Genomic DNA, 25,821 nt, shown 5'->3' on the forward strand with positions numbered 1-25,821 from the left:
ATATGAGGTGAATAGGTATAGACCAGGAGTGGTTTGGAGTGATTAAAAAAATATTTTGACAATCTTTTTGTGTAAAGTAAGTAAAGAGTGTACTGAAAAGTAACAGAAGAAAATATTGAATGGAATTTATGTCTTTGTTTGTATGAAATGTAAAAGTGTCAAGTATTTATTGCTTGCAGGAAATGTATTTAAGAGAAAGGGATATATGTGAAATTATGGAAAAAAAGAAAAATAAAAATAAAATAAAAACAAAAAAAAAAAAAAAATCTGTTCTTATCAGTTTAATATCTGATACGTCCCCTATCTGGGGACCATATATTAAATGGATTTTTAGAACAGGGAGATGGAAGAAGAGCTTGCTCTGTCCACTCCACGCATTGACCTGGTATTGCAGTACCTCCAGGACCGGTGCACTTCCCTTTGGGGATATTTGGCTTGTATCAAAAAATAGAAACAAATGACTGTCTGACAGAAAAAAAACAAACATGCATTTTTGGCTCTTTCTTTTGCAAAGAAAGAAGAAGATGAAATGACGACAAAATAAAGCCTCCTTCTTTTTGCTGTGTCTTGTTTGCTCTTTTGCGTGGCTTCTTACTTTCTTTTCTTTTCAGCTCCTCCTCGCATGGAGCAGGAGTGCCGCCTGCTGCCTAGCCTAATTCAGTCCGAACGAGCAGATGCCTAAGAAACTCCTGTTGAAGCTGTATCCAAATAGCCTGCATAGCAAACACTGCAGCAGCAAGCAGCAAGCAGCAAGCAGCAAATGCCTTGACTTGCTGGCTTCTTGTCACAATGGCTGGCTGGCTGAAATGACCTGAACTGAAAAGCCCAGCCACTGGCTGCTTGCATGCTTGCTGCCTGAGTTTCATGGCAGCCCGGACGAGTCGGCTAGCAGAGAAAAAGTGGGCGGTTCCTATGCAAATAAGCAGACGAAGCCTGGTGCCGGAAAAAGAACTGGAAGCATGTGCCTTTTTGGCTGTTTGCTGGCCATGCGGGCCCCCCAGCAGTGTGTGCGGCTGCTTTTCTTTACTCCATAGAAAGTCTTTGGCTTTTGCATCCGTCGTCGTCGTCGCCGCCGCTGCTGCATAGACTCCCCGGGGCTGTGTCGGGAGGAGCGGAGGGACTGGAGGCAGGCCTGCTGGGGGAGGAGGCGAGCGGGCAGCCAGCGGCTCCCTCTGCCCTTCTCCCTAAAGCGTAGCGCCCCTGGCCGTCGGGCGGCGCTCAGGCGGGGGCCCATTTCTGGTTATCGCTTCTCGGCCTTTTGGCTAAGATCAAGTGTAGTATCTGTTCTTATCAGTTTAATATCTGATACGTCCCCTATCTGGGGACCATATATTAAATGGATTTTTAGAACAGGGAGATGGAAGAAGAGCTTGCTCTGTCCACTCCACGCATTGACCTGGTATTGCAGTACCTCCAGGACCGGTGCACTTCCCTTTGGGGATATTTGGCTTGTATCAAAAAATAGAAACAAATGACTGTCTGACAGAAAAAAAACAAACATGCATTTTTGGCTCTTTCTTTTGCAAAGAAAGAAGAAGATGAAATGACGACAAAATAAAGCCTCCTTCTTTTTGCTGTGTCTTGTTTGCTCTTTTGCGTGGCTTCTTACTTTCTTTTCTTTTCAGCTCCTCCTCGCATGGAGCAGGAGTGCCGCCTGCTGCCTAGCCTAATTCAGTCCGAACGAGCAGATGCCTAAGAAACTCCTGTTGAAGCTGTATCCAAATAGCCTGCATAGCAAACACTGCAGCAGCAAGCAGCAAGCAGCAAGCAGCAAATGCCTTGACTTGCTGGCTTCTTGTCACAATGGCTGGCTGGCTGAAATGACCTGAACTGAAAAGCCCAGCCACTGGCTGCTTGCATGCTTGCTGCCTGAGTTTCATGGCAGCCCGGACGAGTCGGCTAGCAGAGAAAAAGTGGGCGGTTCCTATGCAAATAAGCAGACGAAGCCTGGTGCCGGAAAAAGAACTGGAAGCATGTGCCTTTTTGGCTGTTTGCTGGCCATGCGGGCCCCCCAGCAGTGTGTGCGGCTGCTTTTCTTTACTCCATAGAAAGTCTTTGGCTTTTGCATCCGTCGTCGTCGTCGCCGCCGCTGCTGCATAGACTCCCCGGGGCTGTGTCGGGAGGAGCGGAGGGACTGGAGGCAGGCCTGCTGGGGGAGGAGGCGAGCGGGCAGCCAGCGGCTCCCTCTGCCCTTCTCCCTAAAGCGTAGCGCCCCTGGCCGTCGGGCGGCGCTCAGGCGGGGGCCCATTTCTGGTTATCGCTTCTCGGCCTTTTGGCTCAGATCAAGTGTCTGGGTCAGGAGGTCCAACGGGAAGGCGATGGTCCGGCACCTTGGCCCTGTGGCATCGCTCGAAAGAGCTTAAGCCACTTGCTGCTTTTGGGGTGCCGCACCAGGACCTTATTGGAAGACGATGGCGTCAGGGCCTAATATGAGGAACACAGTCCGGCTCCTTGTCGAGGAGGCCTGCAGAGACCGTATTGGATTGGACTATATCGTGGAAGGAGTGCTGAGAGAATTGATCGCCTGGGACATCACCAACGTCTTTTGCCTGCAAGACTTTCCGAAGCAAGGGACGTACGACTTTACTTTCTGGAGAGAGGAAGAGTGCTGGGATTTCTTTGAGAAATGCAAAGAGAAAGCAAGTATGCCGTTAATGGATGGGATTACAATCATTCCCAGCTTCATGTTAGAAGAGAGGCCGTTAATAGTACATATGTACAACGCCTTTGCACGGACAGAAGATATAACGGCCTTTTTGAAGAGGTATTGTACGACGGTGAGGGGTGGAGTTTGCTTAAAAAACCCCTTTGGAATCTTCAATGGAAAACGTCGTTTTTGGGTGCGGTTTAGGCCTGATCCGGCACGAGCAGGAGGCGTGATGCACCCCCCGGCAAATTTCAGCATCGGAGGAGACCGGGGCTTCCTGAATTATCCGGGACAACCCCTTTTTTGTAGACATTGTTTTTGTTACGGACATACAAGAGAGACTTGTGAGAAGAAAGGGGTGGTATGCCGCAATTGTAATGAGGAGGGACACACGGCAGCAAACTGCAAAGTTGCCAAAAAATGCGACTTATGTGGAGAGAGGGGGCATCTCTCTCGTAAATGCCCTCAAAGGACATATGCTCAGACAGCAAGGGCAGAGGAGTCAGAATCTGCAGGAACTATAGAATTGGGGTTAATCGATGGACAAAGGGGGGAGGGTATAGTGCAACAACAAAGAAAAGAGGGGACAGAGGTGGAAGAGACCCCTGAATTTATGCAGACAGATTTACCCCTTCAAAGTCAGGAGGTTCAGAGTCCGATGGAATGCAAAAAAGGGGGGAGGGAGGAGGGAGAACAAAGTCACAACTGGGCAGAGAAAGTAGAAATACAAGAGGCTTTGGAAGTTGTGAGTCCCATGGAAAGCTTACAAGTGGACCTGGGGGATTTGGAAACTATTGAAATGAAGAGAGGGGAAAAAGGTTCATTATGTGAAGGGGAGGGTGGGATGGTTTTAAAAGAAAAAAGGGAAAAAGGAGTAATGGAAACGTTGGTGTTAACCCTTGGGGAACCGGAGTTAAAAGTACCAGGGGTAGCAGAGCTAAGTACTAGTGAGAGTGATTGGGTAGGATTATCCTCCTCGGAAAGTGAAAGTGGGAAAAAAAGTGCAGTAGATGTGAGTAATAAGGTAGAGAAAAGAGAGATAACAGCTATTCCCAAAAGAAAAGTGGTAGGGACAAGTAGGAGTGAGAGTGAAGGAGGGGAGGGAGAAGCAATGTTGGAGGAGGAAGCTAGAAAGAAGAGCGTAGAGGAGGGGATGGGAAAGAGTCAGGAAATTCAGGAAGAGGCAATGGAGCTGTCTGCGGCAGAAAAAAGAGCACTAAAACGCAGACCAGAGCAGGGAGGAGTAGTAGAACAAAAGAAGGAGAAGGTAGCATATAGAAAACTGAAAATAGTAGAAAGTGAGAGTGATAGCTCATCCTCTCAAAAAAGTTGGGAAGGTGATCCAAAGCAAAAAGGGAAGGAAAGCAATTTGCAAAGACAAGCAAGTGGAACAAGCGGAAGCGAGAGTAAGGAGAAGGGCAATGCACTTAGTACAAGGGTGCAGGGGACCATGCCAAGAGGAGAGACGCAAAGGGAAAAAGCCTTAGGGGAGAAATTGGAGGAGGTTGAGAAGAAGGTGGGAAACAAAACCTTTTGGTTATACGTGGTCCGAGCAGAACTGAGGGGACAAACTACAGAGAAGCAGATAGACTGGTTACAAAATGAAGTAATTATTAAAAGAGCACAGTCTTCAAGTAAGGATTTTGGGGGTTACCTAGAAGCGTTTCACAAGAAATACCCAGACAATTATGTAAGATCAAGTTATACGTATGGGGGTTATAAATAGAGGAGAGGAATCTATAAAGGGAGTGATGTAGAAACATATGAGTTATGCAAAGGAGTAAACTTATTATTTGTTTGTTAGAAAAATTCCTTTTTTGTTCTGTAAAATTATTTGTTTTTTGAATGAGATGACTGTATTATGTGCTAATCAACAATGATTTCTCTGATATTTCTGTAACAATTTTACTTTTGTCGCAAATAAAAATTACTATGGAAAACAAAAATCTGTTCTTATCAGTTTAATATCTGATACGTCCCCTATCTGGGGACCATATATTAAATGGATTTTTAGAACAGGGAGATGGAAGAAGAGCTTGCTCTGTCCACTCCACGCATTGACCTGGTATTGCAGTACCTCCAGGACCGGTGCACTTCCCTTTGGGGATATTTGGCTTGTATCAAAAAATAGAAACAAATGACTGTCTGACAGAAAAAAAACAAACATGCATTTTTGGCTCTTTCTTTTGCAAAGAAAGAAGAAGATGAAATGACGACAAAATAAAGCCTCCTTCTTTTTGCTGTGTCTTGTTTGCTCTTTTGCGTGGCTTCTTACTTTCTTTTCTTTTCAGCTCCTCCTCGCATGGAGCAGGAGTGCCGCCTGCTGCCTAGCCTAATTCAGTCCGAACGAGCAGATGCCTAAGAAACTCCTGTTGAAGCTGTATCCAAATAGCCTGCATAGCAAACACTGCAGCAGCAAGCAGCAAGCAGCAAGCAGCAAATGCCTTGACTTGCTGGCTTCTTGTCACAATGGCTGGCTGGCTGAAATGACCTGAACTGAAAAGCCCAGCCACTGGCTGCTTGCATGCTTGCTGCCTGAGTTTCATGGCAGCCCGGACGAGTCGGCTAGCAGAGAAAAAGTGGGCGGTTCCTATGCAAATAAGCAGACGAAGCCTGGTGCCGGAAAAAGAACTGGAAGCATGTGCCTTTTTGGCTGTTTGCTGGCCATGCGGGCCCCCCAGCAGTGTGTGCGGCTGCTTTTCTTTACTCCATAGAAAGTCTTTGGCTTTTGCATCCGTCGTCGTCGTCGCCGCCGCTGCTGCATAGACTCCCCGGGGCTGTGTCGGGAGGAGCGGAGGGACTGGAGGCAGGCCTGCTGGGGGAGGAGGCGAGCGGGCAGCCAGCGGCTCCCTCTGCCCTTCTCCCTAAAGCGTAGCGCCCCTGGCCGTCGGGCGGCGCTCAGGCGGGGGCCCATTTCTGGTTATCGCTTCTCGGCCTTTTGGCTAAGATCAAGTGTAGTATCTGTTCTTATCAGTTTAATATCTGATACGTCCCCTATCTGGGGACCATATATTAAATGGATTTTTAGAACAGGGAGATGGAAGAAGAGCTTGCTCTGTCCACTCCACGCATTGACCTGGTATTGCAGTACCTCCAGGACCGGTGCACTTCCCTTTGGGGATATTTGGCTTGTATCAAAAAATAGAAACAAATGACTGTCTGACAGAAAAAAAACAAACATGCATTTTTGGCTCTTTCTTTTGCAAAGAAAGAAGAAGATGAAATGACGACAAAATAAAGCCTCCTTCTTTTTGCTGTGTCTTGTTTGCTCTTTTGCGTGGCTTCTTACTTTCTTTTCTTTTCAGCTCCTCCTCGCATGGAGCAGGAGTGCCGCCTGCTGCCTAGCCTAATTCAGTCCGAACGAGCAGATGCCTAAGAAACTCCTGTTGAAGCTGTATCCAAATAGCCTGCATAGCAAACACTGCAGCAGCAAGCAGCAAGCAGCAAGCAGCAAATGCCTTGACTTGCTGGCTTCTTGTCACAATGGCTGGCTGGCTGAAATGACCTGAACTGAAAAGCCCAGCCACTGGCTGCTTGCATGCTTGCTGCCTGAGTTTCATGGCAGCCCGGACGAGTCGGCTAGCAGAGAAAAAGTGGGCGGTTCCTATGCAAATAAGCAGACGAAGCCTGGTGCCGGAAAAAGAACTGGAAGCATGTGCCTTTTTGGCTGTTTGCTGGCCATGCGGGCCCCCCAGCAGTGTGTGCGGCTGCTTTTCTTTACTCCATAGAAAGTCTTTGGCTTTTGCATCCGTCGTCGTCGTCGCCGCCGCTGCTGCATAGACTCCCCGGGGCTGTGTCGGGAGGAGCGGAGGGACTGGAGGCAGGCCTGCTGGGGGAGGAGGCGAGCGGGCAGCCAGCGGCTCCCTCTGCCCTTCTCCCTAAAGCGTAGCGCCCCTGGCCGTCGGGCGGCGCTCAGGCGGGGGCCCATTTCTGGTTATCGCTTCTCGGCCTTTTGGCTAAGATCAAGTGTAGTATCTGTTCTTATCAGTTTAATATCTGATACGTCCCCTATCTGGGGACCATATATTAAATGGATTTTTAGAACAGGGAGATGGAAGAAGAGCTTGCTCTGTCCACTCCACGCATTGACCTGGTATTGCAGTACCTCCAGGACCGGTGCACTTCCCTTTGGGGATATTTGGCTTGTATCAAAAAATAGAAACAAATGACTGTCTGACAGAAAAAAAACAAACATGCATTTTTGGCTCTTTCTTTTGCAAAGAAAGAAGAAGATGAAATGACGACAAAATAAAGCCTCCTTCTTTTTGCTGTGTCTTGTTTGCTCTTTTGCGTGGCTTCTTACTTTCTTTTCTTTTCAGCTCCTCCTCGCATGGAGCAGGAGTGCCGCCTGCTGCCTAGCCTAATTCAGTCCGAACGAGCAGATGCCTAAGAAACTCCTGTTGAAGCTGTATCCAAATAGCCTGCATAGCAAACACTGCAGCAGCAAGCAGCAAGCAGCAAGCAGCAAATGCCTTGACTTGCTGGCTTCTTGTCACAATGGCTGGCTGGCTGAAATGACCTGAACTGAAAAGCCCAGCCACTGGCTGCTTGCATGCTTGCTGCCTGAGTTTCATGGCAGCCCGGACGAGTCGGCTAGCAGAGAAAAAGTGGGCGGTTCCTATGCAAATAAGCAGACGAAGCCTGGTGCCGGAAAAAGAACTGGAAGCATGTGCCTTTTTGGCTGTTTGCTGGCCATGCGGGCCCCCCAGCAGTGTGTGCGGCTGCTTTTCTTTACTCCATAGAAAGTCTTTGGCTTTTGCATCCGTCGTCGTCGTCGCCGCCGCTGCTGCATAGACTCCCCGGGGCTGTGTCGGGAGGAGCGGAGGGACTGGAGGCAGGCCTGCTGGGGGAGGAGGCGAGCGGGCAGCCAGCGGCTCCCTCTGCCCTTCTCCCTAAAGCGTAGCGCCCCTGGCCGTCGGGCGGCGCTCAGGCGGGGGCCCATTTCTGGTTATCGCTTCTCGGCCTTTTGGCTCAGATCAAGTGTCTGGGCTGAGAGGTTTTGCTGAGACTGTGCCCCCTTGGCCTTGAGTCATCGTTCCGGAGGGGACTTAAGACTCATGCTGCTATTAGGGGGGTGCGCCATCTCAGGCAGCGGGAGGTGATCAGGAGCGGACAAGGAGAGAGATGGTGAAGGGCCGGCGCCTTGGCCTTGGGGGATCGTCCTAACAGACTTAACCCCCTTGCTGCTATAAGGGTGCCGCTCCGGAGCCAATGTTGTGTTTGGCGGACAAGGACGAGAAGAGAGAGAGACGGTGAAGGGCCGGCGCCTTGGCCTTGGGGGATCGTTCTAACGGACTTAACCCCCTTGCTGCTATTAGGGCGCTGCACCTGGAACTAGAGGTGACGGTGATCGTGAAAGAGGATGGCGGACAAAGCAAATGAGAAGAACTGCATCCGGTTCCAGATCGTGGGATCCAGTCGAGCCAGTGTCGGTGTTGGATATGTCGTGGAGGAAATTGTGAGAGATTTGCTGGGAGTGGAGTATGGAGACATATACTGCCTTCAGGAGTTTTTGAAAGAAGGAATCATGGATTTAACCTTTGCGGAGGAGAAGAAATGCCGACAGACTTATGAAAAATGCAAAACGATCTTGAGTGATAAAAGAATGGAAGGAATCAGAGTGATACCAAGATTTCTGCAAGTGGAGAGACCGGTAATAGTGCAGATGTTTAATGTGTTCACGAAGAAGGAGGACATTGAGGAATTTCTAATGCACTTTTGTGTAACAGTGAAAGGAGGAACTAAATTGAGAAATACATATGGACTGTATAATGGCAGACGTCGTTTTTGGGTCAGACTCAGACCCAATATAGAGGGGGTGGAGGGATTGATGTATCCACCTGAAAGGTTTTGCATTGGTAGAGATAAGGGAGTATTGGAGTTTCCAGGGCAACCTGAGGAAGTGATGTACAATAAATGTGGGGAAAAAGGACAGCTTTCAGCTAAGTGTGTGGAAGGGAAAAGAGGGGAGTTTGGAAAAGAGACAGAGATTTTGAAGCAAGATGTGTTTAACGAGAAAAATATGAGATCTATAAGTGAAGTAATATTAGAATTGGAAAGAGATAGGGAAAAGCAGATGAAGGAGGAGGAAAGAAAAAAAGAAAAAGAGATGGAAGAGAAAGAAGAGGGCAGAAGAGAAAATAAGGGTGGTTTAGAATCTAGAAGGGGAAGTAGTGGAAAAAAAGAAGAGGAAGAGGAAAGTGAGTGGTCTGAGGTTAAAGTAAGAAAAAAGGAAAGAAAAGGGATGTGCAAAAATGAGAGTGTTGAGCAAGTAGAAAATCATTGGAGTAATGGTAAAAACAGAAGAGGAAATAAGGGTGGTTTGAGTGGCCTGAGAATTGAGCAAGGAAAAAAGTGCAAAAATGAGAGTGTTGAGCAAGTGGGAAATCTTTGGAGTAATGTGGAAAGAAGAGAAGGAAGGAAAGAAGAGAAGGATAGGGGAGAGGAAGGGTATCGTAGCAAAATGGTTTTGATGAGTTTAGAATGTGAATAAATAGAAGGTGAAGGATGAAGAGTGTAAAGGGAATATTGTAAAGAAAAGATTTACAGTGTGTAAAATTTAAGTTTTTCTGAAATGTTTTATTTTACGTTGTTGTAAAAATGGAAAGATGAAAATAAAAAATATTTAACACAAAAAAAATCTGTTCTTATCAGTTTAATATCTGATACGTCCCCTATCTGGGGACCATATATTAAATGGATTTTTAGAACAGGGAGATGGAAGAAGAGCTTGCTCTGTCCACTCCACGCATTGACCTGGTATTGCAGTACCTCCAGGACCGGTGCACTTCCCTTTGGGGATATTTGGCTTGTATCAAAAAATAGAAACAAATGACTGTCTGACAGAAAAAAAACAAACATGCATTTTTGGCTCTTTCTTTTGCAAAGAAAGAAGAAGATGAAATGACGACAAAATAAAGCCTCCTTCTTTTTGCTGTGTCTTGTTTGCTCTTTTGCGTGGCTTCTTACTTTCTTTTCTTTTCAGCTCCTCCTCGCATGGAGCAGGAGTGCCGCCTGCTGCCTAGCCTAATTCAGTCCGAACGAGCAGATGCCTAAGAAACTCCTGTTGAAGCTGTATCCAAATAGCCTGCATAGCAAACACTGCAGCAGCAAGCAGCAAGCAGCAAGCAGCAAATGCCTTGACTTGCTGGCTTCTTGTCACAATGGCTGGCTGGCTGAAATGACCTGAACTGAAAAGCCCAGCCACTGGCTGCTTGCATGCTTGCTGCCTGAGTTTCATGGCAGCCCGGACGAGTCGGCTAGCAGAGAAAAAGTGGGCGGTTCCTATGCAAATAAGCAGACGAAGCCTGGTGCCGGAAAAAGAACTGGAAGCATGTGCCTTTTTGGCTGTTTGCTGGCCATGCGGGCCCCCCAGCAGTGTGTGCGGCTGCTTTTCTTTACTCCATAGAAAGTCTTTGGCTTTTGCATCCGTCGTCGTCGTCGCCGCCGCTGCTGCATAGACTCCCCGGGGCTGTGTCGGGAGGAGCGGAGGGACTGGAGGCAGGCCTGCTGGGGGAGGAGGCGAGCGGGCAGCCAGCGGCTCCCTCTGCCCTTCTCCCTAAAGCGTAGCGCCCCTGGCCGTCGGGCGGCGCTCAGGCGGGGGCCCATTTCTGGTTATCGCTTCTCGGCCTTTTGGCTAAGATCAAGTGTAGTATCTGTTCTTATCAGTTTAATATCTGATACGTCCCCTATCTGGGGACCATATATTAAATGGATTTTTAGAACAGGGAGATGGAAGAAGAGCTTGCTCTGTCCACTCCACGCATTGACCTGGTATTGCAGTACCTCCAGGACCGGTGCACTTCCCTTTGGGGATATTTGGCTTGTATCAAAAAATAGAAACAAATGACTGTCTGACAGAAAAAAAACAAACATGCATTTTTGGCTCTTTCTTTTGCAAAGAAAGAAGAAGATGAAATGACGACAAAATAAAGCCTCCTTCTTTTTGCTGTGTCTTGTTTGCTCTTTTGCGTGGCTTCTTACTTTCTTTTCTTTTCAGCTCCTCCTCGCATGGAGCAGGAGTGCCGCCTGCTGCCTAGCCTAATTCAGTCCGAACGAGCAGATGCCTAAGAAACTCCTGTTGAAGCTGTATCCAAATAGCCTGCATAGCAAACACTGCAGCAGCAAGCAGCAAGCAGCAAGCAGCAAATGCCTTGACTTGCTGGCTTCTTGTCACAATGGCTGGCTGGCTGAAATGACCTGAACTGAAAAGCCCAGCCACTGGCTGCTTGCATGCTTGCTGCCTGAGTTTCATGGCAGCCCGGACGAGTCGGCTAGCAGAGAAAAAGTGGGCGGTTCCTATGCAAATAAGCAGACGAAGCCTGGTGCCGGAAAAAGAACTGGAAGCATGTGCCTTTTTGGCTGTTTGCTGGCCATGCGGGCCCCCCAGCAGTGTGTGCGGCTGCTTTTCTTTACTCCATAGAAAGTCTTTGGCTTTTGCATCCGTCGTCGTCGTCGCCGCCGCTGCTGCATAGACTCCCCGGGGCTGTGTCGGGAGGAGCGGAGGGACTGGAGGCAGGCCTGCTGGGGGAGGAGGCGAGCGGGCAGCCAGCGGCTCCCTCTGCCCTTCTCCCTAAAGCGTAGCGCCCCTGGCCGTCGGGCGGCGCTCAGGCGGGGGCCCATTTCTGGTTATCGCTTCTCGGCCTTTTGGCTAAGATCAAGTGTAGGGTCTGTCCTGTGAAGGATGGCCCTAGTTGCATCACTTGGTCTGGTCATGGGCTGAGAGGGCGGATGCAAAGTAGCCCGGGCTTTTTAATCTTGCACCACCAGGCGTGGAAAACCTGGTGGAGTATCACTTGCTGCACTGTGGTTGGTCGTTTTGGGCGTCCGGCCACCACTTACGAGCACTTGATCTGCACTGATTTTATTGCACCGTCCCCTATTTTTCCCGCACTTTGGCCCCCCTTATTGCCTTCCGCTGAGGGGACAAGCCAATATTTTTTTCACCCGCCTGGCCTTGCAAAGGGCTGGGCGTGCACTCGTGCACACTTTTTTGTGTCGTCTGTCAGAGCACTTCCTGCACTGCATCACACAGCGCACAGGAGCACTTGCACTATGAACTCTTTTTGTTTGTTGGTGTCGGGTTATAGTCACCCTTCTTTCTTCGGAGAGCGAGAAGACTAAGTGCTGGTCGGTGGTCACCCCTCCTTCGGGAAAAGACTACGGTGGGTTAGTAGGCGTACGCTGAAAACCCTAAAGACTTGGACCCTCCTGCGGCGCAGCTGCACTAGGAGGGAACGAGAAGGACGTCGGACTCTCCGGAGGAAGACGTCATGGAACCGGACTAGCCTACTCTTCGGAGAAGACTGTCACATGTGGAGCGCACCTGGTCTCACTGGACCACGAGCACGGTTTTTGAGGTGGAATCACTTTTTCACCACCCGGGCTACAAAAAAAAAAAAAAAAAAAATCTGTTCTTATCAGTTTAATATCTGATACGTCCCCTATCTGGGGACCATATATTAAATGGATTTTTAGAACAGGGAGATGGAAGAAGAGCTTGCTCTGTCCACTCCACGCATTGACCTGGTATTGCAGTACCTCCAGGACCGGTGCACTTCCCTTTGGGGATATTTGGCTTGTATCAAAAAATAGAAACAAATGACTGTCTGACAGAAAAAAAACAAACATGCATTTTTGGCTCTTTCTTTTGCAAAGAAAGAAGAAGATGAAATGACGACAAAATAAAGCCTCCTTCTTTTTGCTGTGTCTTGTTTGCTCTTTTGCGTGGCTTCTTACTTTCTTTTCTTTTCAGCTCCTCCTCGCATGGAGCAGGAGTGCCGCCTGCTGCCTAGCCTAATTCAGTCCGAACGAGCAGATGCCTAAGAAACTCCTGTTGAAGCTGTATCCAAATAGCCTGCATAGCAAACACTGCAGCAGCAAGCAGCAAGCAGCAAGCAGCAAATGCCTTGACTTGCTGGCTTCTTGTCACAATGGCTGGCTGGCTGAAATGACCTGAACTGAAAAGCCCAGCCACTGGCTGCTTGCATGCTTGCTGCCTGAGTTTCATGGCAGCCCGGACGAGTCGGCTAGCAGAGAAAAAGTGGGCGGTTCCTATGCAAATAAGCAGACGAAGCCTGGTGCCGGAAAAAGAACTGGAAGCATGTGCCTTTTTGGCTGTTTGCTGGCCATGCGGGCCCCCCAGCAGTGTGTGCGGCTGCTTTTCTTTACTCCATAGAAAGTCTTTGGCTTTTGCATCCGTCGTCGTCGTCGCCGCCGCTGCTGCATAGACTCCCCGGGGCTGTGTCGGGAGGAGCGGAGGGACTGGAGGCAGGCCTGCTGGGGGAGGAGGCGAGCGGGCAGCCAGCGGCTCCCTCTGCCCTTCTCCCTAAAGCGTAGCGCCCCTGGCCGTCGGGCGGCGCTCAGGCGGGGGCCCATTTCTGGTTATCGCTTCTCGGCCTTTTGGCTCAGATCATTGTGTCTGGGTCAGGAGGTTTGCTGAGACTGTGCCCCCTTGGCCTTGAGTCATCGTTCCGAAAGGGACTTAAGACTCATGCTGCTATTAGGGGGGTGCGCCATCTCAGGCTGCGGGAGGTGATCAGGAGCGGACAAGGAGAGAAAGAGATGGTGAAGGGCCGGCGCCTTGGCCTTGGGGGATCGTCCTGACGGACTAAACCCCCTCGCTGCTTTAGGGGTGCCGCACCAGATCCTTGACGGTCGGACAAGCGGAGCATGACAGCTTGAGCGGACAAGCATGAGAACAGGAGAGAGAGTGATGGGCCGACGCCTTTGCCTGGGGGGATCGCCATAATAGGCTTAACCCCCCTGTTGCTATTAGGGCGTCGCACCGAAGCTCAGGATGACGAGGACAAAGACAGCATCGATGGAGAATCGAAAACAGACCATCAGATTTCTGGTGGTAGAGACGGAGAGAGCCCGGGTGAGACTCCAGTACATCGTGGAGGAGATCTTGATTGACCTGGCGGAGATGAAGACTGCACAAGTCTACTGTCTGCAGGATTTCCAGGAAGAGGGAACCTTTGATGTGACCTTCCGTGAGGAGGAGGACTGTTGGAACGCATACGAAAGATGCAAGAAGAACGCAAGTGACCAGAAGATGAAGGGGATCAGTGTTATCCCAAGCTTTTTGTTGGAGGAAAGAAGCGTAATTGTGCATATGTACGATCCTTTTGTTAAGAAAGAGGAGATAGCCTTGTTTTTGAGACATTATTGCGCAACTGTGAGAGATGGTGAAGAACTTTTGAATTGCTATGGGATATTCAATGGCAAACGGAAATTTCATGTACGTTTAAGATCAGACCCAGCATGTGAAGGGGGAGTGATGCACCCCCCTGCGGTTTTCAATGTGGGTGGGAGAAAAGGCGTTTTGGAGTATTGGGGCCAACCCAAGAGATGCAAGAACTGCCAACAATATGGACATGTGGAAAAAAGATGTGGGGAGGTGGGAATGGTATGCCACAATTGTGGTAAAGAGGGTCATTTGGCTGCAAAATGCAGAGTACAAAAGAAATGTGACTTTTGCTGTGAGTCTGGACATTTGGCGAGAAATTGCTTAAAGAAGAGCGAGGATTTGAGCACAAAAAGGTCAAGTAAAATGTCATTAATGGTGGGGAGGAATTGTCTTCCGGAAAAGCCTAATGTTCAGGTGCAGAATAGTGTGAAATATCAGCCTAGAGTTTATGTCAGTGAGGATGGAAAGGGAAAAGAAAGGGAAAGTGAGAAGGAGGAAGAGAAGGTCAGAGGCGAGAGGGGACATTTGGCACGCAAGTGTCCCAAGAAAGAGGATACAAGGACACAAAAAGACTTAGGAGATGGGAAAAATTGTGATCAGGTGAAAGAAAGGGTTGGGATGGTGGAAAATGTGGCGAAAATTAGAGAAGAGGATAAGGAAATAAGATCTGAAAAAATGAAGATAGAACAGAGTCAGCAAAGAATAGAGAAGGATTCTTTAGGTGTGGGGGTAGATAAAGATGAAGGAAAAGGGGACAGTGTGGGGGAGGAAGAAATTAGTGTTCAGGAGGAGGAAAGGGAGTTTGAGAACTGGGCGCAGGATAGTGGGAAGGAGAGTGAGTTGGGGTCAGAGGAAGAGGGTGTGTTGGGAGAGGAGGAGGAGGAAGAGAGTGTGTCTGTGGAGGAGGAAGAGAGTGTGTCTGTGGAGGTAGAGGGGGAGGAAATGGAAGGGGGAGAGGAAGAAGAAGAGGGTATGTCTGAGGAGGAGGAGGCAAGGGAAAAGGAGGAGGGAAGGGGAAAGGTGGAGAGAATAGAGAAAGTATTCCAGTGGGGAGCAGAGAATGCAGACTCGTGGAGTTTTCTTTGTAATGACAAGCAATTAAAGAAAGCCATAATTGGTTTAAAGGAAAAATTTATTGAGGCTTATGTAAGGAATAATATTAGTTTTTTGAGGTGAATAGGTATAGGCCAGAAGTTGTTAGGGGGTGATAGAAAAAGAAGAAGATGAGAGGGGTTTAGAGGGAGAGGAATGGAAAAGTAAGGGTAAAAATAGAAATGTAAATGGAATAGAAGGGAGGTAAATAGAATTATATGTAGGGGGTCTGTAAATATGGGAGATGAATTTTCTGATAAGTTTAGAAATGTTTGATTGTGTGAAGTAACAATGATTTATTTGTTGAAATGTTTTCTTAGTTTCTGTTTGTAAATATTCTGAAATGTGAGTATTGAAAAAATTACTATGTACTTTCTGTAAATAATGTGAAAAGAAAAATGCTAAGGTTGTTGGAAAAACACCCAATGTTGTTAAATTACATATGTGTTAATAAACACAAATAAAACAAAAAAAAAAAATCTGTTCTTATCAGTTTAATATCTGATACGTCCCCTATCTGGGGACCATATATTAAATGGATTTTTAGAACAGGGAGATGGAAGAAGAGCTTGCTCTGTCCACTCCACGCATTGACCTGGTATTGCAGTACCTCCAGGACCGGTGCACTTCCCTTTGGGGATATTTGGCTTGTATCAAAAAATAGAAACAAATGACTGTCTGACAGAAAAAAAACAAACATGCATTTTTGGCTCTTTCTTTTGCAAAGAAAGAAGAAGATGAAATGACGACAAAATAAAGCCTCCTTCTTTTTGCTGTGTCTTGTTTGCTCTTTTGCGTGGCTTCTTACTTTCTTTTCTTTTCAGCTCCTCCTCGCATGGAGCAGGAGTGCCGCCTGCTGCCTAGCCTAATTCAGTCCGAACGAGCAGATGCCTAAGAAACTCCTGTTGAAGCTGTATCCAAATAGCCTGCATAGCAAACACTGCAGCAGCAAGCAGCAAGCAGCAAGCAGCAAATGCCTTGACTTGCTGGCTTCTTGTCACAATGGCTGGCTGGCTGAAATGACCTGAACTGAAAAGCCCAGCCACTGGCTGCTTGCATGCTTGCTGCCTGAGTTTCATGGCAGCCCGGACGAGTCGGCTAGCAGAGAAAAAGTGGGCGGTTCCTATGCAAATAAGCAGACGAAGCCTGGTGCCGGAAAAAGAACTGGAAGCATGTGCCTTTTTGGCTGTTTGCTGGCCATGCGGGCCCCCCAGCAGTGTGTGCGGCTGCTTTTCTTTACTCCATAGAAAGTCTTTGGCTTTTGCATCCGTCGTCGTCGTCGCCGCCGCTGCTGCATAGACTCCCCGGGGCTGTGTCGGGAGGAGCGGAGGGACTGGAGGCAGGCCTGCTGGGGGAGGAGGCGAGCGGGCAGCCAGCGGCTCCCTCTGCCCTTCTCCCTAAAGCGTAGCGCCCCTGGCCGTCGGGCGGCGCTCAGGCGGGGGCCCATTTCTGGTTATCGCTTCTCGGCCTTTTGGCTAAGATCAAGTGTAGTATCTGTTCTTATCAGTTTAATATCTGATACGTCCCCTATCTGGGGACCATATATTAAATGGATTTTTAGAACAGGGAGATGGAAGAAGAGCTTGCTCTGTCCACTCCACGCATTGACCTGGTATTGCAGTACCTCCAGGACCGGTGCACTTCCCTTTGGGGATATTTGGCTTGTATCAAAAAATAGAAACAAATGACTGTCTGACAGAAAAAAAACAAACATGCATTTTTGGCTCTTTCTTTTGCAAAGAAAGAAGAAGATGAAATGACGACAAAATAAAGCCTCCTTCTTTTTGCTGTGTCTTGTTTGCTCTTTTGCGTGGCTTCTTACTTTCTTTTCTTTTCAGCTCCTCCTCGCATGGAGCAGGAGTGCCGCCTGCTGCCTAGCCTAATTCAGTCCGAACGAGCAGATGCCTAAGAAACTCCTGTTGAAGCTGTATCCAAATAGCCTGCATAGCAAACACTGCAGCAGCAAGCAGCAAGCAGCAAGCAGCAAATGCCTTGACTTGCTGGCTTCTTGTCACAATGGCTGGCTGGCTGAAATGACCTGAACTGAAAAGCCCAGCCACTGGCTGCTTGCATGCTTGCTGCCTGAGTTTCATGGCAGCCCGGACGAGTCGGCTAGCAGAGAAAAAGTGGGCGGTTCCTATGCAAATAAGCAGACGAAGCCTGGTGCCGGAAAAAGAACTGGAAGCATGTGCCTTTTTGGCTGTTTGCTGGCCATGCGGGCCCCCCAGCAGTGTGTGCGGCTGCTTTTCTTTACTCCATAGAAAGTCTTTGGCTTTTGCATCCGTCGTCGTCGTCGCCGCCGCTGCTGCATAGACTCCCCGGGGCTGTGTCGGGAGGAGCGGAGGGACTGGAGGCAGGCCTGCTGGGGGAGGAGGCGAGCGGGCAGCCAGCGGCTCCCTCTGCCCTTCTCCCTAAAGCGTAGCGCCCCTGGCCGTCGGGCGGCGCTCAGGCGGGGGCCCATTTCTGGTTATCGCTTCTCGGCCTTTTGGCTCAGATCATTGTGTCTGAGTCAGGGGCTTAGCTGGGACTGTGCCCCCTTGGCCCTGTGGCATCGGCTCCTTCGGGAGTCTTAAGCCACTTGCTGCTTTTGGGGGGGCACGCTATCCTGAGCGTTCTCGGAGGGCGATCTAAGGCAAGATGGCGACATGGACGCATCTAAAGAACACGATTCGGTTCTTGGTGGAGGAGGCCGAGAGAGGACGGGTCGAGCTACGATTCATCGTGGAGGAGGTTATCCAGAAGGTCGGTTTGGGAGCAGAGGATATCTACTGTCTGCAGGATTTTCCCCGGCAAGGGATTTTTGACGTAACCTTCCATCAGGAAGGAGCTGCACTTTGTTGTTTTGAAAAAGCGAAGGAAGTTTTGGACGACGAGATTATGCGTGGCATAAAGATGATCCCGTGCTTTCGATTGGATGAGAGGCCGATAACTATACATATGTATAATCCATATGTGCCAAAAGAGGATCTAGTGATGTTCCTGAGGAGGTATTGTTCATCCGTCAGAGGTGGAGAGGAGTTGCACAATTCCTATGGGATTTATAACGGGAAGAGAAGATTTTGGGCCCGTTTCAAACTTGACCCTTCGGGTGCAGGTGGAGTGCTGAACCCCCCATCAGGGTTCAGTATTGGGGGGAACCGGGGGTTTTTGTTCTTCCCGGGGCAACCCCTGTATTGTAGGAACTGTTTGCAGTATGGTCATACGCGTGAGAACTGTAAAAAAACAGGACAGTGCTGCCGCAATTGTGGAAAGGAGGGACATTTTGCAGGCAATTGTGACTTACCCAAAAAATGTGACTTATGTGGAGATCGAGGGCACATTGCAAGAAATTGCACAAAGAAAAAGTCCTATGTCCAGGCAGCAAGACGACCTGCTGAGGCTGGTGAGGGGACTATGGACAATATTGAGTGGGCTGGGAATGGCTCAGTGGTGGAGGAAACCCCGGAGGCTATGCAAGGGTTGGAGGGGATACAGAATGCAAGTTGGGCGGAGAAAGTAGAGGCGCAAGAGAAAAGTGTAATAGCCCAAGGGATGCAGGGTGGGAGGGAGGAGGGGGAGATGGAAGATGGTTTTGTGGAGTCTTGTGTAAAGGGGGAGGGAAATAAGGAGCTGGATTGTGGCAAGGGAGAATCAAGGGGTTTGTTAGAAGGAATGGAAAGTTTTGAAAAGGAGGTAGGGGGTGTGAAGTTGTGGGTCCAAGTTTTTCGCACAGAGAACAAAGAAATAAGTGATGAAGACCTATTAAAAGAGTTAGAGGATATTAAGACCCGCAGAGCTACAATGTCACAAAAGGAATACATGAGCCTAAGAGAAGAACAAATAACGTGGTTGAAAGGGGCGAAAGATAGACAGGAGGGAGAAAGAATGTTAATGGAGGAAGAAAGTAAGAAAAAAGATTTGGGAATAGTGGTAAAACAGGATAATGAGCAGGAAGAGGAGGTACAATATGGTGGGGTTGAGAATATGGTGCAGGGTGATAGTTTACAAAAAATACAGGAGGCAGTAAGAGAGTTGGAGAAGAAAAAAGACTTAGAATGTGTAGTACAAACGGAGAGAATGGGGATTGCATGTGCAGTTAAGGGGAGACCTAGAGATTTTGTAGGATACCCAATTGTAAAAGGAGGCGAAGAAGGAATAATGAAAGATTTGGAGCCCTCCCCTAGGGACCAGGGAATATTGGGAATAGCTGGGTTGAGCACCAGTGAGAGTGAGTGGAGAGAAATATCCTCCACGGAAAGTGAGAGTGGAAAACAAAAAATTGCAGGAGATGAGGAGGGAAAAAGAGAGATGACAGCATTACCTAAAAGGAAAGTGGGGGGGACAAGCAGGAGTGAGAGTGAAGGAGGTGCAGTGTCAACAGGAGAGAGTGGGGGTGGGGGAATTCAGAAAAAACAAGCAATGGGGAGTAAAGGAGCAAGAGATAGAAGTCCACTGGGAGGAAAGGGAGGAAAAAGCTGGCAATTACTGTCAGGGGTGAGACAGGAGAGTGAAAGGAAGTATGAACATAAAGGGAAAAGAAAAAAAGATAGGAATTACGAGACAAATAGAATAGATAAAGAAAGGGTGACAATGCTTTTGGCAACAGAAAAGGGGTCGACCCCTGAAAGAATCGCAATTTTGAAAAACACTTTAGCAGGAGCGATAAAAGCGATGGCAGAGTATGAGTAAATATTGAAAAGTTTTGTGGAAGAGCTGATGTTGTTTTGTTTTTGATCAGTCAAACTAAACAAATATAGTATATGACTTATGTTTTGCAAAGTATGTAATATATGTGTTGTTGGAATATTTTTTTTGCATTGTTTTCTGAAACGTGTTTATTTTACTGTTTGTAAATAATGAGAATGTGAATAAAACATTTAAAAAGAAAAAAATCTGTTCTTATCAGTTTAATATCTGATACGTCCCCTATCTGGGGACCATATATTAAATGGATTTTTAGAACAGGGAGATGGAAGAAGAGCTTGCTCTGTCCACTCCACGCATTGACCTGGTATTGCAGTACCTCCAGGACCGGTGCACTTCCCTTTGGGGATATTTGGCTTGTATCAAAAAATAGAAACAAATGACTGTCTGACAGAAAAAAAACAAACATGCATTTTTGGCTCTTTCTTTTGCAAAGAAAGAAGAAGATGAAATGACGACAAAATAAAGCCTCCTTCTTTTTGCTGTGTCTTGTTTGCTCTTTTGCGTGGCTTCTTACTTTCTTTTCTTTTCAGCTCCTCCTCGCATGGAGCAGGAGTGCCGCCTGCTGCCTAGCCTAATTCAGTCCGAACGAGCAGATGCCTAAGAAACTCCTGTTGAAGCTGTATCCAAATAGCCTGCATAGCAAACACTGCAGCAGCAAGCAGCAAGCAGCAAGCAGCAAATGCCTTGACTTGCTGGCTTCTTGTCACAATGGCTGGCTGGCTGAAATGACCTGAACTGAAAAGCCCAGCCACTGGCTGCTTGCATGCTTGCTGCCTGAGTTTCATGGCAGCCCGGACGAGTCGGCTAGCAGAGAAAAAGTGGGCGGTTCCTATGCAAATAAGCAGACGAAGCCTGGTGCCGGAAAAAGAACTGGAAGCATGTGCCTTTTTGGCTGTTTGCTGGCCATGCGGGCCCCCCAGCAGTGTGTGCGGCTGCTTTTCTTTACTCCATAGAAAGTCTTTGGCTTTTGCATCCGTCGTCGTCGTCGCCGCCGCTGCTGCATAGACTCCCCGGGGCTGTGTCGGGAGGAGCGGAGGGACTGGAGGCAGGCCTGCTGGGGGAGGAGGCGAGCGGGCAGCCAGCGGCTCCCTCTGCCCTTCTCCCTAAAGCGTAGCGCCCCTGGCCGTCGGGCGGCGCTCAGGCGGGGGCCCATTTCTGGTTATCGCTTCTCGGCCTTTTGGCTAAGATCAAGTGTAGTATCTGTTCTTATCAGTTTAATATCTGATACGTCCCCTATCTGGGGACCATATATTAAATGGATTTTTAGAACAGGGAGATGGAAGAAGAGCTTGCTCTGTCCACTCCACGCATTGACCTGGTATTGCAGTACCTCCAGGACCGGTGCACTTCCCTTTGGGGATATTTGGCTTGTATCAAAAAATAGAAACAAATGACTGTCTGACAGAAAAAAAACAAACATGCATTTTTGGCTCTTTCTTTTGCAAAGAAAGAAGAAGATGAAATGACGACAAAATAAAGCCTCCTTCTTTTTGCTGTGTCTTGTTTGCTCTTTTGCGTGGCTTCTTACTTTCTTTTCTTTTCAGCTCCTCCTCGCATGGAGCAGGAGTGCCGCCTGCTGCCTAGCCTAATTCAGTCCGAACGAGCAGATGCCTAAGAAACTCCTGTTGAAGCTGTATCCAAATAGCCTGCATAGCAAACACTGCAGCAGCAAGCAGCAAGCAGCAAGCAGCAAATGCCTTGACTTGCTGGCTTCTTGTCACAATGGCTGGCTGGCTGAAATGACCTGAACTGAAAAGCCCAGCCACTGGCTGCTTGCATGCTTGCTGCCTGAGTTTCATGGCAGCCCGGACGAGTCGGCTAGCAGAGAAAAAGTGGGCGGTTCCTATGCAAATAAGCAGACGAAGCCTGGTGCCGGAAAAAGAACTGGAAGCATGTGCCTTTTTGGCTGTTTGCTGGCCATGCGGGCCCCCCAGCAGTGTGTGCGGCTGCTTTTCTTTACTCCATAGAAAGTCTTTGGCTTTTGCATCCGTCGTCGTCGTCGCCGCCGCTGCTGCATAGACTCCCCGGGGCTGTGTCGGGAGGAGCGGAGGGACTGGAGGCAGGCCTGCTGGGGGAGGAGGCGAGCGGGCAGCCAGCGGCTCCCTCTGCCCTTCTCCCTAAAGCGTAGCGCCCCTGGCCGTCGGGCGGCGCTCAGGCGGGGGCCCATTTCTGGTTATCGCTTCTCGGCCTTTTGGCTAAGATCAAGTGTAGTATCTGTTCTTATCAGTTTAATATCTGATACGTCCCCTATCTGGGGACCATATATTAAATGGATTTTTAGAACAGGGAGATGGAAGAAGAGCTTGCTCTGTCCACTCCACGCATTGACCTGGTATTGCAGTACCTCCAGGACCGGTGCACTTCCCTTTGGGGATATTTGGCTTGTATCAAAAAATAGAAACAAATGACTGTCTGACAGAAAAAAAACAAACATGCATTTTTGGCTCTTTCTTTTGCAAAGAAAGAAGAAGATGAAATGACGACAAAATAAAGCCTCCTTCTTTTTGCTGTGTCTTGTTTGCTCTTTTGCGTGGCTTCTTACTTTCTTTTCTTTTCAGCTCCTCCTCGCATGGAGCAGGAGTGCCGCCTGCTGCCTAGCCTAATTCAGTCCGAACGAGCAGATGCCTAAGAAACTCCTGTTGAAGCTGTATCCAAATAGCCTGCATAGCAAACACTGCAGCAGCAAGCAGCAAGCAGCAAGCAGCAAATGCCTTGACTTGCTGGCTTCTTGTCACAATGGCTGGCTGGCTGAAATGACCTGAACTGAAAAGCCCAGCCACTGGCTGCTTGCATGCTTGCTGCCTGAGTTTCATGGCAGCCCGGACGAGTCGGCTAGCAGAGAAAAAGTGGGCGGTTCCTATGCAAATAAGCAGACGAAGCCTGGTGCCGGAAAAAGAACTGGAAGCATGTGCCTTTTTGGCTGTTTGCTGGCCATGCGGGCCCCCCAGCAGTGTGTGCGGCTGCTTTTCTTTACTCCATAGAAAGTCTTTGGCTTTTGCATCCGTCGTCGTCGTCGCCGCCGCTGCTGCATAGACTCCCCGGGGCTGTGTCGGGAGGAGCGGAGGGACTGGAGGCAGGCCTGCTGGGGGAGGAGGCGAGCGGGCAGCCAGCGGCTCCCTCTGCCCTTCTCCCTAAAGCGTAGCGCCCCTGGCCGTCGGGCGGCGCTCAGGCGGGGGCCCATTTCTGGTTATCGCTTCTCGGCCTTTTGGCTCAGATCAAGTGTCTGGGCTGAGAGGTTGCTGAGACTGTACCCCCTTGGCCTTGAGTCATCGTTCCGGAAGGGACTTAAGACTCATGCTGCTATTAGGGGGGTGCGCTATCTCAGGCAGCGGGAGGTGATCAGGAGCGGACAAGGAGAGAGAGAGATGGTGAAGGGCCGGCGCCTTGGCCTTGGGGGATCGTCCTAACAGACTTAACCCCCTTGCTGCTATAAGGGTGCCGCTCCGGATCCAATGACGTGATTGGCGGATAAGGACGAGAAGAGAGAGATGGGGAAGGGCCGTCGCCTTGGCCTGGAGGGATCGTCCTGAAAAGACTTAACCCTCCTGCAGCTATTGGGGCGACGCACCGGATCCTGTGGAGACGAGGGTAAAGATGGCGGATGGTGCAAATGCCAAGAACTGCATTCGTTTGCAGGTGGACGAGACCAAGCGAGCCAGAGTGGACATACGATATATCGTGAAGGAGGTCGTGAGAAAGCTACTTGGTGTGGATGATGGAGAAATTTATTGTCTGCAGGAGTTCCCAAAGCAGGGAGTCTTTGACCTGACTTTTGCGGAGGAGGAGTTCTGCTGGACGGCTTTCGAGAGATGCAAGGCAGTTGCAAGTGACCTGAGGATGCTGGGAATTGAAGTTTTGCCCAGATTTTTGCAAGAGGAGAGACCAGTAATTGTGCAGATGTACAATGTATATGCGAAGAAGGAGGACATTGGGTGCTTTTTGAGTCGATACTGTCTAATGGTCAGAGATGGTGGTGAATTGAAGAACTGTTTTGGAATGTTCAATGGGAAGAGACGTTTCTGGGTCCGGTTTAGGCCAGACCCAAAGTGTGTAGGGGGAGTCATGCACCCCCCGGCGAACTTTTGCATTGGCAGAGATAGGGGTGTTCTGTGTTACCCCGGACAGCCTTATGGTTTGATATGCCGCAATTGTAGCAAGAAGGGACATGTTGCAGCTAAATGTACAGACCAGAAAAGATGTGATTTATGTGGAGAATACGGACATTTGGCGAGGAAATGCCCTGAGAGAGCCGAGTTGAAGATACTAAAGACTGTTGGGAATTCATATGAACAATTGAGTGACTCTGAAATGTTTGTTGATTTGGGTGAACAGACAGATATGGGAGAAAGAGAGGAGGACAGTATAGGGGAGGAGGAGGGAAGTTTGAAACGGCAAGAAGGAGTTTCTAGGGAAGAACAGAGGCAGCAAAATAGTGAGGAGGTGGAAGTACTGTTAGGTGTAAGTAAGAGTGAGTCTGAGGGTAGTGGACAGGATAGAGGTTATGTTAGTGAGGATGGAAAGGGAAATGAAGGGGGAAGCATGAAGGAGGATGGGTTAGGAAAGACATATGTAGCGCCTGATTTGTCAGAGAGTGTTCCTGGGAAAGGAGAGTTGGAGGACAAGCACTTAAAGGAAAAAATTGAAGTTACCAGTGTGCCGGAGGTAGAGAGTGAGACTGAGGAGGAGGAGGTAATGGAAGGGGTGTGTGTTAAGAATGAAGATTTTAACAGAAGCCAAGATAGGGAGAGAGATAAAAAGAGTGATAGGGAGGGGATGTCTTTTGAGGAAAAAGTGGAGGTAATAAGAAAGGTTTTTTTTCAGCACGGAGCAGAATTTGCAAAAGTGTGGGCTAGGATTTGCAGTGGAAAACAATTAAGAGAAGCTTTGTGGGATTCATATAAAATGCTTCGTGAAAAGGAAAAAATGGAGGGAAAACAAGAAGAAGGATAGTTTAAAAAAAAAAAAAAAAAATTTTTGAGATAAGAAGTAGAGAGAATGGGGGGAGATAGAGATGTAAGGTAAAGAGAGAAAGAAAAAGTTTTTTTATTATGTAATGTATGGGTGGTACAATGTGAAGTTAATACAGTATATTTGTGTACATGTCGATGGTTTTGGAAACAAGAATTTCTGTTAGGGGGTGATAGAAATAGAAGAAGATGAGATGGGTTTAGAGGAAGAGGAATGGAAAAGTAAGGGTAAAAATAGAAATGTAAATGGAATAGAAGGGATGTAAATAGAATTATATGTAGGGGGTTCTGTAAATATGGGAGATGAATTTTCTGTTAGGTTTAGAAATGTTTGATTGTGTGAAGTAACAATGATTTATTTGTTGAAATGTTTTCTTATTTACTGTTTGTAAATATTCTGAAATGTGAATAAACATTTAAAAACAAAAAAAAAAATCTGTTCTTATCAGTTTAATATCTGATACGTCCCCTATCTGGGGACCATATATTAAATGGATTTTTAGAACAGGGAGATGGAAGAAGAGCTTGCTCTGTCCACTCCACGCATTGACCTGGTATTGCAGTACCTCCAGGACCGGTGCACTTCCCTTTGGGGATATTTGGCTTGTATCAAAAAATAGAAACAAATGACTGTCTGACAGAAAAAAAACAAACATGCATTTTTGGCTCTTTCTTTTGCAAAGAAAGAAGAAGATGAAATGACGACAAAATAAAGCCTCCTTCTTTTTGCTGTGTCTTGTTTGCTCTTTTGCGTGGCTTCTTACTTTCTTTTCTTTTCAGCTCCTCCTCGCATGGAGCAGGAGTGCCGCCTGCTGCCTAGCCTAATTCAGTCCGAACGAGCAGATGCCTAAGAAACTCCTGTTGAAGCTGTATCCAAATAGCCTGCATAGCAAACACTGCAGCAGCAAGCAGCAAGCAGCAAGCAGCAAATGCCTTGACTTGCTGGCTTCTTGTCACAATGGCTGGCTGGCTGAAATGACCTGAACTGAAAAGCCCAGCCACTGGCTGCTTGCATGCTTGCTGCCTGAGTTTCATGGCAGCCCGGACGAGTCGGCTAGCAGAGAAAAAGTGGGCGGTTCCTATGCAAATAAGCAGACGAAGCCTGGTGCCGGAAAAAGAACTGGAAGCATGTGCCTTTTTGGCTGTTTGCTGGCCATGCGGGCCCCCCAGCAGTGTGTGCGGCTGCTTTTCTTTACTCCATAGAAAGTCTTTGGCTTTTGCATCCGTCGTCGTCGTCG

General features: G+C 48.4%; 11 non-coding genes and 4 pseudogenes across 11 annotated transcripts; all 15 read left to right on the forward strand.

Moving 5' to 3' along the window:
- Nucleotides 1–237: 237 nt before the first annotated feature.
- LOC142500295 (U2 spliceosomal RNA) lies at nucleotides 238–419 on the forward strand. The gene has a single exon (XR_012802893.1). It is a non-coding gene; the product is annotated as a U2 spliceosomal RNA (small nuclear RNA).
- An 823-nt stretch (nucleotides 420–1,242) lies between these two features.
- LOC142500505 (U2 spliceosomal RNA) lies at nucleotides 1,243–1,433 on the forward strand. Its single transcript, XR_012803058.1, has one exon. It is a non-coding gene; the product is annotated as a U2 spliceosomal RNA (small nuclear RNA).
- Nucleotides 1,434–4,551: 3,118 nt separating this feature from the next.
- Nucleotides 4,552–4,746, forward strand: LOC142500030 (U2 spliceosomal RNA). The gene has a single exon (XR_012802781.1). It is a non-coding gene; the product is annotated as a U2 spliceosomal RNA (small nuclear RNA).
- An 823-nt stretch (nucleotides 4,747–5,569) lies between these two features.
- Nucleotides 5,570–5,760, forward strand: LOC142500506 (U2 spliceosomal RNA). The gene has a single exon (XR_012803059.1). It is a non-coding gene; the product is annotated as a U2 spliceosomal RNA (small nuclear RNA).
- An 823-nt stretch (nucleotides 5,761–6,583) lies between these two features.
- LOC142500507 (U2 spliceosomal RNA) lies at nucleotides 6,584–6,774 on the forward strand. The gene has a single exon (XR_012803060.1). It is a non-coding gene; the product is annotated as a U2 spliceosomal RNA (small nuclear RNA).
- Nucleotides 6,775–9,268: 2,494 nt separating this feature from the next.
- Nucleotides 9,269–9,440, forward strand: LOC142500185 (U2 spliceosomal RNA; annotated as a pseudogene).
- An 823-nt stretch (nucleotides 9,441–10,263) lies between these two features.
- LOC142500508 (U2 spliceosomal RNA) lies at nucleotides 10,264–10,454 on the forward strand. Its single transcript, XR_012803061.1, has one exon. It is a non-coding gene; the product is annotated as a U2 spliceosomal RNA (small nuclear RNA).
- An 823-nt stretch (nucleotides 10,455–11,277) lies between these two features.
- LOC142500343 (U2 spliceosomal RNA) lies at nucleotides 11,278–11,432 on the forward strand (annotated as a pseudogene).
- Nucleotides 11,433–12,011: 579 nt separating this feature from the next.
- LOC142500757 (U2 spliceosomal RNA) lies at nucleotides 12,012–12,209 on the forward strand. The gene has a single exon (XR_012803277.1). It is a non-coding gene; the product is annotated as a U2 spliceosomal RNA (small nuclear RNA).
- A 3,156-nt stretch (nucleotides 12,210–15,365) lies between these two features.
- LOC142500246 (U2 spliceosomal RNA) lies at nucleotides 15,366–15,562 on the forward strand. The gene has a single exon (XR_012802872.1). It is a non-coding gene; the product is annotated as a U2 spliceosomal RNA (small nuclear RNA).
- An 823-nt stretch (nucleotides 15,563–16,385) lies between these two features.
- Nucleotides 16,386–16,576, forward strand: LOC142500509 (U2 spliceosomal RNA). Its single transcript, XR_012803062.1, has one exon. It is a non-coding gene; the product is annotated as a U2 spliceosomal RNA (small nuclear RNA).
- A 3,167-nt stretch (nucleotides 16,577–19,743) lies between these two features.
- Nucleotides 19,744–19,954, forward strand: LOC142500822 (U2 spliceosomal RNA; annotated as a pseudogene).
- An 823-nt stretch (nucleotides 19,955–20,777) lies between these two features.
- On the forward strand, nucleotides 20,778–20,968 carry LOC142500511 (U2 spliceosomal RNA). Its single transcript, XR_012803063.1, has one exon. It is a non-coding gene; the product is annotated as a U2 spliceosomal RNA (small nuclear RNA).
- Nucleotides 20,969–21,791: 823 nt separating this feature from the next.
- On the forward strand, nucleotides 21,792–21,982 carry LOC142500512 (U2 spliceosomal RNA). The gene has a single exon (XR_012803064.1). It is a non-coding gene; the product is annotated as a U2 spliceosomal RNA (small nuclear RNA).
- A 2,979-nt stretch (nucleotides 21,983–24,961) lies between these two features.
- On the forward strand, nucleotides 24,962–25,171 carry LOC142500152 (U2 spliceosomal RNA; annotated as a pseudogene).
- The last annotated feature ends 650 nt before the right edge of the window (nucleotides 25,172–25,821 follow it).

This window comes from Ascaphus truei, chromosome 7 (assembly GCF_040206685.1).
Source record: "Ascaphus truei isolate aAscTru1 chromosome 7, aAscTru1.hap1, whole genome shotgun sequence".
Taxonomy (NCBI): Eukaryota; Metazoa; Chordata; class Amphibia; order Anura; family Ascaphidae; genus Ascaphus; species Ascaphus truei.